The sequence below is a fragment of the Erithacus rubecula genome (genome assembly GCF_903797595.1).
Source record: "Erithacus rubecula genome assembly, chromosome: 3".
NCBI classification, from domain to species: domain Eukaryota; kingdom Metazoa; phylum Chordata; class Aves; order Passeriformes; family Muscicapidae; genus Erithacus; species Erithacus rubecula.
The window spans coordinates 42,451,880-42,465,941 of NC_136689.1; the positions used below are offsets into that span (position 1 = coordinate 42,451,880).

Sequence of the window (14,062 nt, forward strand, 5' to 3'; positions counted from 1 at the left end):
CAATTGTTCAAATACTTTAATCCAGCTATAAGGAAGAGATCCAGCAGGCTCTAAATGGTTATATTTTCATAAAATTCAGAAATAACAGTGCCATGATGGTGGAGGAATAGTTTTCTAATTGGGTCAGGGAGAGTGCAAACAATTTTAATCAGACATCTGTTTCTGAAGTCTCACTTCCTAGGCTTGTAAGTTATGTGACAATTAATTTTCAGTACAAAGTGTCCCAAACTTTGAGATTGGAAACATGAATTTTCTATTCCTTACCTATTCCTTCACTCCCTGAAATGCACAGAAGAATGTCAGAAGAAGACAAATAGCTCATCTTATTTTAGTCTTCTTAATTTGGAGAACTATAATAATGAATTAATCCAACACCTTGCTAATTTAAAGTGATTGCAGTTTTAGAGAGTTTTACATTTAGGAATAAGAACTGCACTATCTTTCCAAGGGAACTTTTAGGTTAATATAATCCTCTGCAACTTATTGAAAGTCTTCACTGTATATAAAATTTCTGCTTCTTGAAAGTTATTTTATAAATAAATGCATCCAAACAAAAACTGCTGGTGATACTATAAATCTGGACACAACAACTCTAGAGGAAAAGAGATGCAATTTAGGAAGAAAAAGTAAGGAAAATTTTACTTTACCTGTGTTTACATGACAGATGGTAAGCACAATCTTGGGTAATCTGTTAGTCCTTGTGAGTGAAATCAATTAATTTTAGAAAATCTATTTATTGCCAGGGAGATTAAAAAGTAATTAGCAATTAAAAAGAAATCTGTAAAGGTCCTAATTATAATGAAGCAATTAATTTAGTTTCTGATCAGGAGGGAGGTATTTAGAATCTGGGAAGTTTGTATCTTATTTGTTGTTTATTAAGGAAATAGCAAGCCCAATCTTTTTGGTGTTCTGGTGATGATGTCTGGAAAGGCCCCCCTGAATTTTTTATCACAATGCTGACACAATAGCAACGTCCCTAATACCAGTTTATTAGAACCCAACTGCAGGATTAAGTTCTTAATTAAGGGCATTTTGCAACAGGAAAACAATCTTAGATTTTTATTTTTTTTTTTAGTTTTCATATCCTGCCATCTTTTCCTACAGTTGCTTTTAGCTGAATTTAGCTTTTTACTTGCACCATTAAAATAATATTTTCTTTTTCTAAGAGCTGTGCATGAGGAAAATAATTTAATTTCCACACTAAGTTTCAGTGAGACGTACATCACGCTGAGCTCTTTAACATGTGAAAGCACATTTTAAACCCCAGCCTAAAGTTGGTGGTGGAATGTTTCTGTTGACCATAGAGACATAAATTAGGGAAACACCTAAAATGAAGGGGAAGTCAGGAATGTCAAATCCCTGGAGTTTATGGGACATGTGAAGATATGTGGCTTGTTGAAGAGATTAGGGTACGCTGTGGGGGGAGGTCTCATTGGTCACCTGCTGTCCAGATTGCTTCAGCTGCTTCCCTGCTGTGCCACTGACTTTGACAGACACATGGTAAAACGGAATTTAAGCCTCCACTGTTCCATGGTGTGGTGTGGCAACCTTTCAGGAGCACAGCTCCCATCAGCAGTGATTGCTCAAGCAGTACCAGGAATTCTTTATGGGTGAGGGCTACTTTAAACTAGTTTTCTTTGATGACATGTTTTTAAAATTGCTTTTCTCTGTGTGAATTACTCTCTTTGTGCTGAACCAACAAAACAATCAAACGCTAAGTTTACTTTCAGCTACCAGTGATCTTCCTCAAAAATGTGTTACATTTATAAAAGAAGCATCCCCATTCCAATGCCTGATATATGGTATTTAGATACAGATCTAAAATAATTGTGGCACTCTTTGAAAATTTGTTTTGGTTTCCTCTTTTCAGTGTTGTACTCCATGCTCTTCTGCAAAATCCCTAAACAGCTACACTCTTACCCAATGAAGAGTACTCTCAAAGTCTTTTGAATTCTCCTATAAACCCTAGTTTTTCCTTCCCTCTATGAGAACTTTTAAAGTATTGGTAGGTTTGTTTTGTTGAAGATTTTGTATTTTTAATATATTGCTTCTTTTCCATCTTGCTTAGTTAACTGCTGGAAGACTTCTGTTATGTTCATGCAACCAGCACAAGAACAACTTTTTCCTATTAACAGCTGCCTTTTTGAGAGCTCATCTTAATCAATATGCATCAAAATGAAATCTCTGAGCACTTTCCTAAAACCATTCAATATATGAGCATGCCTTATGTCTAAATGACTTTGACATCCACAGCTGATCATCTTTTCCTTCTTCACTTCTTTCCTTTCTCTTTACAAATTCTGGGGAGCTATGAGATGCTTCTGAGAAACAAAAGAGGAGAGAAAACCCCAGATATGAAATTTAAGGTTTTTGAAGTCTGTAGGCTTAACATTGGATTTCCAGGACCATGTATAAACATTTAATTAAACAGTGCTCAGTCCTAGGGCTGCTAGGTATTTATAGCTTCAATAGGCAGGTAAACATTTAGGATGCCTGAAAATAAGACTGTTTAATGAAATAATTTGCCATGGATTCAGGGACCCAATGTTAAGCATAAATACAAAATTACAGTAGTAAAAGAACTCCACTGCCTGCTGTTATCTGAACTCACAATCAAAATTAATCCAATGGATGTAAAATTAGAAACATTATTTTTAAAACTTGCTAAAGTGGCTTAGGACAATGTTGTGGTTCTGACTGAATGAAACTCCAATATTTTCCTTATTCTTCTCAGTATTTTTATTATTACTTTTATTGAAGCTTTGTGAGGTCCTTCTTCTTTCATTCTAACTCATCGTTTTTAGCACATGCATAATTTCATGACTTTGTAAAGACCTAGAGATGAATTAAATTTGAGATGAAAGGAAAAGACATTAATAGTGAAAAGGAAAAAGCTTTCTCCTTTAAAAAAGTGGCTCAAATACTACAGATTCACTGACAGTGCTTTTCTGAGAAGCATTTATTATCACAGATGTTTATAAGGCAAGACATTTTTAAAAAAAATCCTGCATATTTCAGGGATAGTTTTATGAGTCTAAGGAACATATTCTTAGCAACCCATCTCCAGGTTTTATTTTTAGTGCAGTGCCAAAATATTTTAGTGTAATTTATTAAAAATTTATTATGCAGTTAGCTCTCAAGTTGTAAATGAAGCATGTAGGAGGAGAGGGATTACTACTGTACAGCGTCTGCAACAGGGAATAATTATAGTCCTAGAATAAGAAGGGGGTGGAAAAATACTGTGTAATAAGTTGTGTATGGTTTTTCCTTTCAGTTACAGACTGATTCAGTTTTAAAAACTGCAAATCTCTCAGCTCCTGCTGGGTGTTGGTTACCCACCATGTGATTGGCCTCCAGAGAGAAGAAATGGATATGGATTCATCTGGGGTTCCTCGTGGCTGCAGAGAGGTGACAGCTCAGTGCTGCTTGTGCACCTCAGCCTGATCCCTTGGAGCTGATGGGGATCTATCAGGCTTCAGTTCTCTTGAGTGCTAAGGAATCCTCCAAGGACAAAGAAGTCTTGTATATACCCTTGTTCATCCCATTTTACAACTTCCATTCATTTTGCAAAGATAAAGTTTGATTTATATTTAAACCAGTTCAATTTGGATTTTCTATGCACTAAAACTTTACACTTGTTTTGGTTTGACATTTCTTTTTAAAAGAATTTTCACTAGGGAAAATATTAATAATGTCATGTGTTTTTACAAGTCCCATGAGGATTTAAAAAATTTCTTATAACTATAGTCATAACATCAAAACTAATTTTGTTCCAGTGAGAAAGAAACTCCAATCTTTTTCATTTGTCCTTTATAATTACTTACGAATTACAGTGCCCCAAAGGAACCAAGCTTGCTGGCTTTTGACCAGAAACAAGCCATAACCTCTCTTCAAAGTGTACACCTCTGAAGTGGCTGAACTTTAGTCTTCTTCAGAAAACATCTTTTAACTTGTAAATGTCTGTTGCTGGCTAGTTAAATAAACTGCCCTAAAATGGTTAACCTCAGTATATAAAATATAGTGATTTCTCTGAAACATGGTTTCCATACGTGGGTTGTGTGAACCCTGGGATAATGTTTTTCTAGCAGCTGAAATTTCCTCCTGAACCATATTAAGCAACTATGTAAGAAAAAGCTTTTATAGAAAAAAAAATAAAATTAAAATTTAGCAGAGTTGATGGACATTCTGCCAAACAAACCCCCTCTGTGTGGAGCAAAGGGGTCTATTTAACTTCAGGCTGTTACTTTATTCTTTATAAGGCAGCAGGGAGATTAGGCAGACTGATGATTCTTCACTCTGACTATGAACCAGAGTAAGTATCAACAGACTGGAAGACAAAATTGAGGCTGCCAGCCTAGGAAACTCTCCACTATATTTGCCCATCATACAGGAAGGTGAAAATCTTACACTTCCTCATCAGTAATAGGTTACTCTGTTATTACAGCTTCATCAGCATATTGAGTCTAATTATTTAACATTTGTACTGTGATTGAAAACATAACTAACTGCAGATGTTGTTAGTTGTTGGTGTATGATGTGGACTCAGCCATTGATGCAGCAACTTGAAGGAAATATTGGGCAAAAGAAGAAATAAGGGAAAGCCAGAAAAACATGGCAGAGGTTGGTTTTGCACTGACAAAGTAAAATCTCACTGAATTATCCATAGTTTCAATGCTAGTGATATTTCACCAGCAGCAACTCTTTAATTGGAAGAAAGTCTGAAAAGATTTCAAAGCCTGTTGAATGAAGTACTGAGCAATCAGGCAGATGGGGGGATCTTGTTCTGGCCTTTCAATGTCTAAAAGAAAGGTAAGAACAAAGTTTTTAATCGGGCCAGTTGTGATAGAACAAGGGGTAGTGGCTTAGAGGATGATAAAACACTGGCACAGGTTCCCCAGAAAGGTGCTGGACACGCCATTCCTGATAACATTCAAGGACAGGTTGGACAGAGCTTGGAACGACCTGATCTATTGAAAGTTGTCCATGCTCATTGCAGGGGGTTGGACTAAACGACCTTTACAGGTCCCTTCCAACACAAACCATTTTGTGATTGTTCTATACATCAGAAGCTCTGTGCACCACTTTGCACTCTTAAGTCCTAAATTCCTGACACACTCAACATTTCCACTGAAGTAAGAAGAAATAAAAAGACAACCTACACCGTCAGAAGACAGATGTAGCAGGTTTGTATTTGCCGATAATAATTATATAGCAATAGCAAACTTAAAGAAACAAGAGGGAATAAAAAAAGGTAGGGTTTTCCCCCTCTATCGGTTAATATAGAAAAATAACAACCAATGATTGCGACTAAAGAGGGAAAAGGAAGGAAGGCTTGAAATTCTCAGGCATCAGTAGTGCTTTGGGTAAGGCATTGAACTGGAACGGACCTGGGCTGGGAGCTGCCAGTGTTTCTAAACCTGCACTTCCGAGGCTCAGTTTCTCTTGGAGTAGCCACACCAAAATCCCTAGAAACATTCCCTTGCCTACGGGTTAAATCATAACCCAGCACCAGCAAATTTCCTCTGGAGGTCTCTTCCAGTCAGGCTCAAACCTGTAAGAGCTGCCGCGCCAGCACAGGAGCCGCGGTGTAAAGCAGCGGCAGAACACTGCCAGAATGCCAAGTGCAAGGCACTGCGCGGAGCGAACCGCTGTGCCACCACCTGTAATTCCACCCTAACGCGTACTCCTGCCCGCAGCTCCTGCCGGGCATTTAACGCTCCAGCCCGGGCTTCCCCTCTGGCAATCACGGCTGAACGCTGACACCCTGCCCCTCACCGACAGCCGCCGCTCCTCATTTACATTCGGCGCCGCTCCGCGCCCCCGCGGCGGGGCCGCCTCCCCGCCCAGCCGCAGCCAGGGACCCTTCCCGGGGAGGCCGGGCCGCTGGAGCCCCGCCCGCCGCCGGGCCAGCAGCAGCGGCACGGCAGCGGCAGCGGCCGGCGGAGGTGCCCGGCAGCGGCGGCAGCGCTGGGGAGGTGAGCGACAGCGGCGGCGGGGAGCGGCGGCGAGCGGCTCCTGCTCGCCGGGGTCCGCCGCCGGGGCGGGGGCTCGGCTCGGCTGGGCTCGGCTCGGCTTGGCTGGGCTCGGCTCGGCTGGGCTCGGCTCGGCTGAGCTCGGCTGGGCTCGGCTCGGCTCGGCTGGGCTCGGCTCGGCTGGGCTGGGCTCGGCTCGGCTGGGCTCGGCTGGGCTCGGCTCGGCTCGGCTGGGCTCGGCTCGGCTCGGCGCACCAGCTGGGGCTGGGGCTGGGGCTACGCTTGTGAGACGCGTTCGCCTCTGGGTTCGTCTCCTTATTCCTGTTCGATGAGAGGTGATGTGAAGAGGCGGGTGGTTTCGCTGCTAGTTTAAGGAGCATTGCGTTGTAGCTGTCCTTCTGCAGCGTAGGGGGCTCGGTTGTATGTGAATAAGCAGTTTCCGAGCTAGGCACGTAGTGAAAATAGCGTGTGGATTATTTCCACTCTTTTCCAACGGGTGGGAGCTGCGAGGGAAGGTGGCATTAGTATCTGTCATTGCGTGAAAAGCATCTTATCTCGGGTTGAAGGCAGGATTTTAAATTTTTTTTTTTTGTTTTTCAAGCGGGTGCTTGTCGCGACCAGTTTGTAGAGGTGTGTGTTGGCATTATTCAGCCAAAGGCACGAGTCTGCTCCATATCAAAATGAGCTGGCAGCCTGTGGCTAGCATGTTGTATTTAGAGTAGAACACTGCGTGTAAGACGGCAGCCTTTTTTAAAGATGTCTTGAAGTGTAACCACTGGAAAATCCTGTTGTAGTAGTGATAGGCAGTTTACTAGAGATAGCCTTCGTCTGTTTCTCTCATATAGTAGGAGGGGCCAGACGACTGTTTCACTAAAATATTTTCAAGCAGAGATTGCATAGGTTGTAACAGAGATAAAACAGCTATGCATAAGTAATTAAGGATTAAACAGAACTTATACAGAAAAAATTGGGAAGGAAATTGACTATGCTATGGGTAAATGACCATGCTTGTGCTGCAGAACTACAAAATATATACTGTATCAGAGAAAATTCACCTCTCTCAAGTGCAGAAAGCAGTCAGACATTCAAGGTCTGTGGAGGGAGTCCTTTATATGGAGAAGCTGCTGTGGAAAAACCCGCTAATTAAAGCAAGTAGGATCAGTTCATCTTTATCCTATTGACAATTTAATGTTTAAAAATGACCCTTTGACTGTCTGGGAAGGTAAATCAGCAGTGAGAACATGCTTTTCATGAATGAGGGTGTTGTTTTACACCTGGCCTTTATTTTTTTAGGAGGATAGGGGAAGAGGGGAAAGTGTGTAAATCTGTAGATTAAGGAAAACAATTCAAAAGAAAAAAAAAATTAAGCAAACATTTTCTACTAACGGTTTGCAGCACTACCTCTGGAAGGCAGATGTAACTGTTCAAATCTATGTTAAGTTCATCAGAGTGCGCCCTGATGTTTGCAGAGTGATTTTAACCAGATAATTAGTAGGAATAGATAAGGGTATAGTAACAGTGACACTACCTGTATCGAAGATAGTCTAGAGACTTAAAAACTTAACTAGACCTACAACTACACATGCAAGCAATTGGCTGTTGCCCACTATCCTGTTGTCCCAGAGTGACCTATTCCCCTCTAGTTTATGTCAGACTTACTTAAGTCATAATCATAAAGCAATAGTTTATGCAGATACAGTGAAATTATTCTGCTAAATTTCTTACCAGCTATTCTGATGGTGGTGGACCGTGCTAATCAACTGTGTAAACACTAGTTATTCCTTTTTTAAAAAAGTGCTACTTCTGAGGATTTGAAAACTGCAGAAACACCTTTAATCCTATTAGAACTGATGGAATTTGCTCTACCCTTGTAAACTAATGTTCTCTAGACTAATGCCAGGTATGGAATAGTTTGAACTTTGATCTTTCCACTGGAGAGATTAAAGAAAGAGGGAAGCCAATTACAAGTGTTATAATGGTAGAGATGCAATTATGCTATTGCACCCAGGATCTATAGTTACAGCAGCCTAATGCAGAGTAAAACAAAACTCAAGGTTATTATTGACAAAACCTTTTATTTCTGCTGATAAAATGGATGGGTCAATATAATCCTGACATATCTGCAATATTGTGCATATATTAAAGAGATTTTATGTGTTGTCACTGCCTTTAGAAGTTTGACAACACTGGACAATCTTTCCTCTCCTGGCAACAGCAGGCAATATTGCTAAGTGCTTGTGCTGTAGCATCTCCTCTGGTGCTGCCTTCCATTGGAGGTCTTGCCAGAGCTGTGTTGCCTTAGCAGATAAGCTGAATCAGCACAGATTACATTTCTTCACAGCCTGCAGCTCCCCAAAGCAAGAGTTCAGCTAAGCCAAATCTCTCGGTGTCCATGCAACAGACCTCAGCTGCATCAACAAAAACCAACTAACTCATGCTCCAGTCTAGCTCATTGGATTATAGGTAGACCAGAAGTTTTGGTTGTGCTAGAAATTGGATTAATCGATTGCCAGGTAAAGACAGGCAAGTAATTGAATAAATTCTAGTGTATGTGCTTGCAAATTATCTTTTCTTATCAGAGTTAGTGTATCTGTGTAGAAAACTTTCCCTGATTTGTTCCATGACATCCTTGCTTGAGCAAAATATGAACTGATATGCCTGGCTGTGCTTGCTAAACAATTAAATTAATTAATAAGCAACAAACCATTTTTTAAATGAATAGCTACTAAGTTTTTGCATCCACAGATCAACTGTCTTGTGGAGCATAGCTAAAGACAATATGGAGTCTGCAGTAGATCTCCTTTGAGTGATAGGGAGCAATTTTATGACTGTGATACTGAAGATACTTAAATCTTAAAGTCAGTGGAAATTAAAGTGGACCAAAAGTCTTGTTATTCCCTGAATTATTTCTAGGAAATCACTAGACACAGTTACTGTGGGGTAGCCACAAGTAATTTATCTGAAGACATGTGCTGGCCACAGTAAATATACAAAATAGGAAGAATAGAAATCTCTGTGAAGTTTTTAACTTAACATTCACAAAGAGAAAACCTCATAGTTAACTCCCTTTTCTGACTGAAGACTGAGTTATTTTTCAAAAGAAACAGGAGTGAACCCAGGTTATAACTCTGGATCTGATTTGTAGTCTGTTATATATAAAGCTTTTCAGAGTTCAAGTTTAAGATACTAGGACTTAGAATGGTGAGGTTAGAGGTGTTACCAGTAGATGATTAATAATAGGAGTGTGGTAACTGTTGAAATTAAGAGTGATGGGTATAGGAAAGAATGACCTATCTCTTGCTCCTGGCTGATGGAGATTATGAATTATGCAGAACACTTAGCCACCTCTTTGGGCAAGAACATGATACATCTCTGCTTGGTACTGAGTAATCCTTGCCACTGATGATATATGTAATCCATAGGTAAAACACTCACTGTGACCTTTGGTTTGCTGATAGCATTCCCTGAAAGAAGTATATCAGCTGGCATGCTTGCCAGTTTTCCTTTGAAAAGCTCTCTGGAGCTGGGTAAGGGTCCAACTTGTTCTTTATTATGGCAGTTAATTCTCTGTGCCTTCTCTTCATTCTTCTGCATAAAAGAAACAGCATGATTCTCAGAGTAAGAAGCATCTTTAACATCTGGGTACATTTTCAAAGTCATTTTGTCATCAGTCCATTCCATCTGTGGAGTGTGGAGACCTCAACTGAAATTCTTGTACCACTGTTCAGGATCAATTTTTTAATTTGGCCAGGTCACTAACATGTGATGGTGAACCTGTTTTAAAAATAGAGTTAAGTAAATTTGGGAACAGGGCTCTGTTTACAGGGCTGTAAAATTGCTGAGGTTGCAGGGACCTCTGGAGCTTTTGTATCCAACCCTTTGCTCAAAACATCTAGGGCGGTTTGCACAGGACTGTGTGCAGGTGAGTTTTGAATGTCTTCAGTCTCTGGGGTTGGTGACTTCACTGCCTCTCTGGGTCACCTGTATCTGTGTGGGACCAACCTCACAGTGAGAGTTTTCTCCTGTTTAAGTGCAGTTGCTTGTGTTTTTGGTTGTGCCTGTTTCACCTTGTTCTTTCACTGAGCCCTTGAGAAGAGCTTGGCTTCATCTTCTTTGCTGTCCCTTCTTTGTCACATGGGTGGCATGCACCTTGTGCATGGTCAGCTGAGAGTCCCAGGTCTTGTTCTGCAAATCCATTTTACCAGCCAGCTGCTCTCCAACCTCTGCTAGCACAAGAGGAGAGGCAGAGCTAAACAGAAAGGCGGGAAGAAGAGAAAATGACAAAGGGAAAGAGCTGGAGATGTGGTGGGAGGTGGGTGGGAGTGTGCAGAGGAATGCAGGCATCTGGAGACATGGTGCTGGTTTACCTCATCCCCATTACAGTGCTATTGAGGGAAGACCACATGTCAATCCACAAGTGCTTTTATGCCCAGTAATTTAAGCAGGATTTAATGCATCCTGTCGTTGTAAACAATGACATTAGTATGAATCAACAAGGATGTGTGAGTTTTTGCTCTGAGGTTGGTACATATGCTTCCAGGGCAGCCAGGAATTTTCCACAGTCTTTGCAATGGCATAAATTCAGGCAGTTTTGGTGTGATTTAATAAAAGGTTTGGCTAGGCAGCTCAGTCTGCCTTATTAAGCTGTCTACTAAGGCAGACTTTTCCAGGAATGATCTTTCAGTAAAACATCATGATGCCTAAGGAACAAAAATAGTTTTATGACAAGCCACTTGTACACTATGTTAGTCATGGAAGACATGGATGAGAGAAGTGGTCTCTGTGGTCACTTAAAAGATCACTGGCATCCCTATTTTAGTCCAGTGGTAGTCCTCTAGAATAGATGGTGCAGGACTACATTTAGGAGTCCTTTATGGTGGTTGTAAATGGAGGTTCTGCATTAGGGTTGATTCTGATATTTCATAACACGTATACATTGGGGCATAGAACTCCCTGGTGTCTGGAAATCACACAGGCATAGTGGGAGGGTGTCATAGCTCAGAAGTAGTTGCAGCTTGTCTTTATCATTAGTCTATATCCACATCCACAGTAAATAGGTCACTCAAAGTCAGTATCTGTCTGCTCTTTGTGCTTTTGTTTTTTCTTCCAGAAGCTTGAAAGTCACCCAAGAAACATAAAATGTGGTTTTCCTTTTCAAAGTAACCACAGATACAATCCATGTGATCCATGCTAAGCTGTTAGAGCAATGCCATCAAAGTTCTCTTTACCTGCATCCAAGCACATGACAAGAGCTATGTCTCAGATGTCTCTTTTCTTAACCTGCTGCCTCTTTCTGCTGAGTTGAGTGGTCCTAGTCCATGTTTCATTGAAGGTCCTCTTTGGCCCACCATTCAAAGGACAGCAGCCACTCACCTCTGTCTGAGCCCTGATTGCTTGTTACAGGGAAACAGAGACTGATCACAGAAAGACCTGCTGGCTGCCTCTCCTGACCTGGTTCTGGTCCGTCCAGCAGGTCTGAGATGGCAGGAGGGTTTCATGTGTTAAGCCCAGATTTACTTACTTGAATGTATTTGACATTATGTTGGATTTGTATTCTGAAAGACTATCACAGTATTATGCCAAAATCCCAGCACAAGCGTGGCGCAGCAATTGTGATATATAGGGGAGTTGCAATGCAAGCTGCTTCCCCATGCCAGTCTCTGCAGGCTCCACTGTCATGAAGAAGGTGGATTTGTTCTAATTAGAGAGGTCCAAAACCATGGGTTGAATACAAATATGGCCTGCAAATATTCAGATAACCTGCATAGCATGGCATTTTCAGTATTTTTGCCTATTAGTTTGCATTGTGGTACATAATTTGCAAGAGTGTGTGTTGTATTTTTTCCCCATGTTAGGTCATGACTGTCATTTTATCCAGTGCTTCTGAAGGACAAAGCTTTTACTTCAAAGAAATCAAGTCCTGAAACTTGTTGGGAGTAAAAGAAGAGCCTGTGTAATGTTGTTATTATTTGGAGATTCAAAATCAAGGATTCTGGGGTAATTGTGTGTGACCTTTCAGACTGAGATCTGTCTGCATGAAAGCAGAGGCACAGATCCCTCAGAAGATGTCCCTGGATCAAGGCTTTCTCTGTCTCCACCAGGAATTTCAGGTTTGAATAGCAATCAAACGAGATGTAACATGTGCCATCTGCATGTGACATGCAGGGATGGGGTGGCTTTGTGTGCTGCCCTTCATGGTCAGCATTTACAGCAGGATGTAAGGCTACAAGTGGTTCATGTACCATAGTGTCACCACTTATGACTTTTAGGCGTTCTGACTGAAGTGAGTTAATTTTCAATTTTCCATAATAAAAAAGGGAGGGAGAGAGCAGCCTACAGAGGATGTGTAGCCCACGACCCACATGCACACAAAGCTGTACTAACCTTTGAAATACTCACAAACAATTTCTGTGGAGAGCAGGGACGGCTTTTAAGCAGCAGGAGCCAAAATGTGGAAAGCAGCAAATATGCATCCCATTTTCTGTGCCATGGTGCTGGAGCCAGGGGTGTCTGGTGAAATCTCATAATGAAACAGTTGTTTGAGCAGTTGAATACAGCTCAGCAAAGCAGCTCTTGAACTAACACGGGCTGCCTGTCTGCCAGTAAACAGATAATTACACTGTGTTGTTTAATTGAACTTTCTTGAAAACTGAGATGTGTTTTTTGTAAAATCCACCATGAAAATGTGTTCTGCTTGTGGGTCCTGCATAACAGGGATCAAGATATTGATGAGGGGTGTCAGGTACAGAGGTAATGCTCTGTATGCTGAGCAATCTGCAGTGGGGAGTCAAGAATATATAAGTGACTCCCTCATAGCTTTCACAGAGGAAAACTGTACTGTATAAGCAAAGAACCTGTTGCTTGGTTTTTCAGAAGTCCTTTTGATTCAGATGACCAAATTTAGATACCTGGAAGGCGCTGCAGGTCTGGATACATTTGAGGAATCCCATTGTGATTCCCTGAGAGGTTTAAAAAAAAAAATCTGACTGAATTTCTTACTGTCCCACTAATTAATTTTGTTCCTGAAAACCATTGAACAGTGGCCAGGGTCACTTTTTGGAAAGGTTTTTTCTTTTTTATTACCTTGATTGCTGAGTATAAATTTTGGCCACTCTGTCAACTTCCAGTTTCTCAGATTATTAACATTCTTATTCTGAAACTAGTATTTAAATTGAATTTAGTCTCTTTCCACAAGAATCAACCTTTAACAGATAAATTAACAAAGAAATTGACAATTCATGTAAGTTGTGCCATAGTTTTTGTTAAGTGTTTGGATTTCTTAAAATTAGGAGTATGTTGTGAAATCTGTAGAATATACACATATGGAATGTGACAGTCTGGAAAGTCTGAGTCTGCAAAGAAATCTTGAAGAGTCTTCTACTTACATTCCCAAAAATCAATAACCTACAGAAACAATGTGGTCTGTAATCCATTACACTGAAAGCTCTGGAGAGCAATAGAGGCCACATGGCACAGAGCCATATGTATTTAAATTGAATGTCTTATAAAATGAGATTAATAAACATCTTGGAATAACACACCCACTTCTGTAAATTTACAGGTTGCACTAGCTGGCAGATAAAAATAAAAAAGCAAGAAGCTGGAAGCATTTTGATCACCAGGAAGATCTGAACCAATGGACTGTATGGATATAGATATGTTTGAAGGCATCTGCTCTTCCCATTACAAGGTAAGGCACGAATGGAATTCTCTGCTGGTTTATGTCTCTTCAGTGCAGTGCAGCCCCCTTCTGTGGCACTGCCCAAGATGGTGGTGCAGGTGTTCTCCAAGCTTGTTCAACCTCGTGTCTGACTGCAGGTAACTGTGGGCAGCTATTAATAACATAAATTGACAAAATGCAGACCCAAAAAAGCCTCAAGTTTCAAAAGCCAATGATAAATTTGGATCCTTGGGTCCTGTAAAGGTCAGAGTTTTATTATATGAAGTATCTGTTCTGATAGCTCTACAGTTTGTCTGTTTTTAGCATGTGCTAATAGAAGACCTTCCTGCTCACCTAAGGCATCTTTATTTGCTTATTAATTGCTGTAGATTGAAGTGTACTTGAAGCCTGTACGTAGTGTAGCAGCTAA

The 14,062-nt window shown here is 40.8% G+C and overlaps 1 protein-coding gene across 3 annotated transcripts in view; it reads left to right on the plus strand.

The window, feature by feature from the left end:
• The first annotated feature begins 6,010 nt into the window (after nt 1-6,010).
• TMEM108 (transmembrane protein 108) overlaps nt 6,011-14,062 on the plus strand; it is a 158,141-nt gene continuing 150,089 nt past the window's right edge. Inside the window, exons 1-2 of one of the 3 annotated variants that reach the window (XM_079299969.1) lie at nt 6,011-6,277; nt 13,534-13,662. The gene's annotated coding sequence lies outside the window, so the exon portion shown is untranslated. Of the gene's footprint in view, nt 6,278-6,387; nt 6,603-7,103; nt 7,125-13,533; nt 13,663-14,062 lie in introns of those variants that run through there. The other 2 variants (XM_079299968.1, XM_079299970.1) reach the window with 2 other exon arrangements.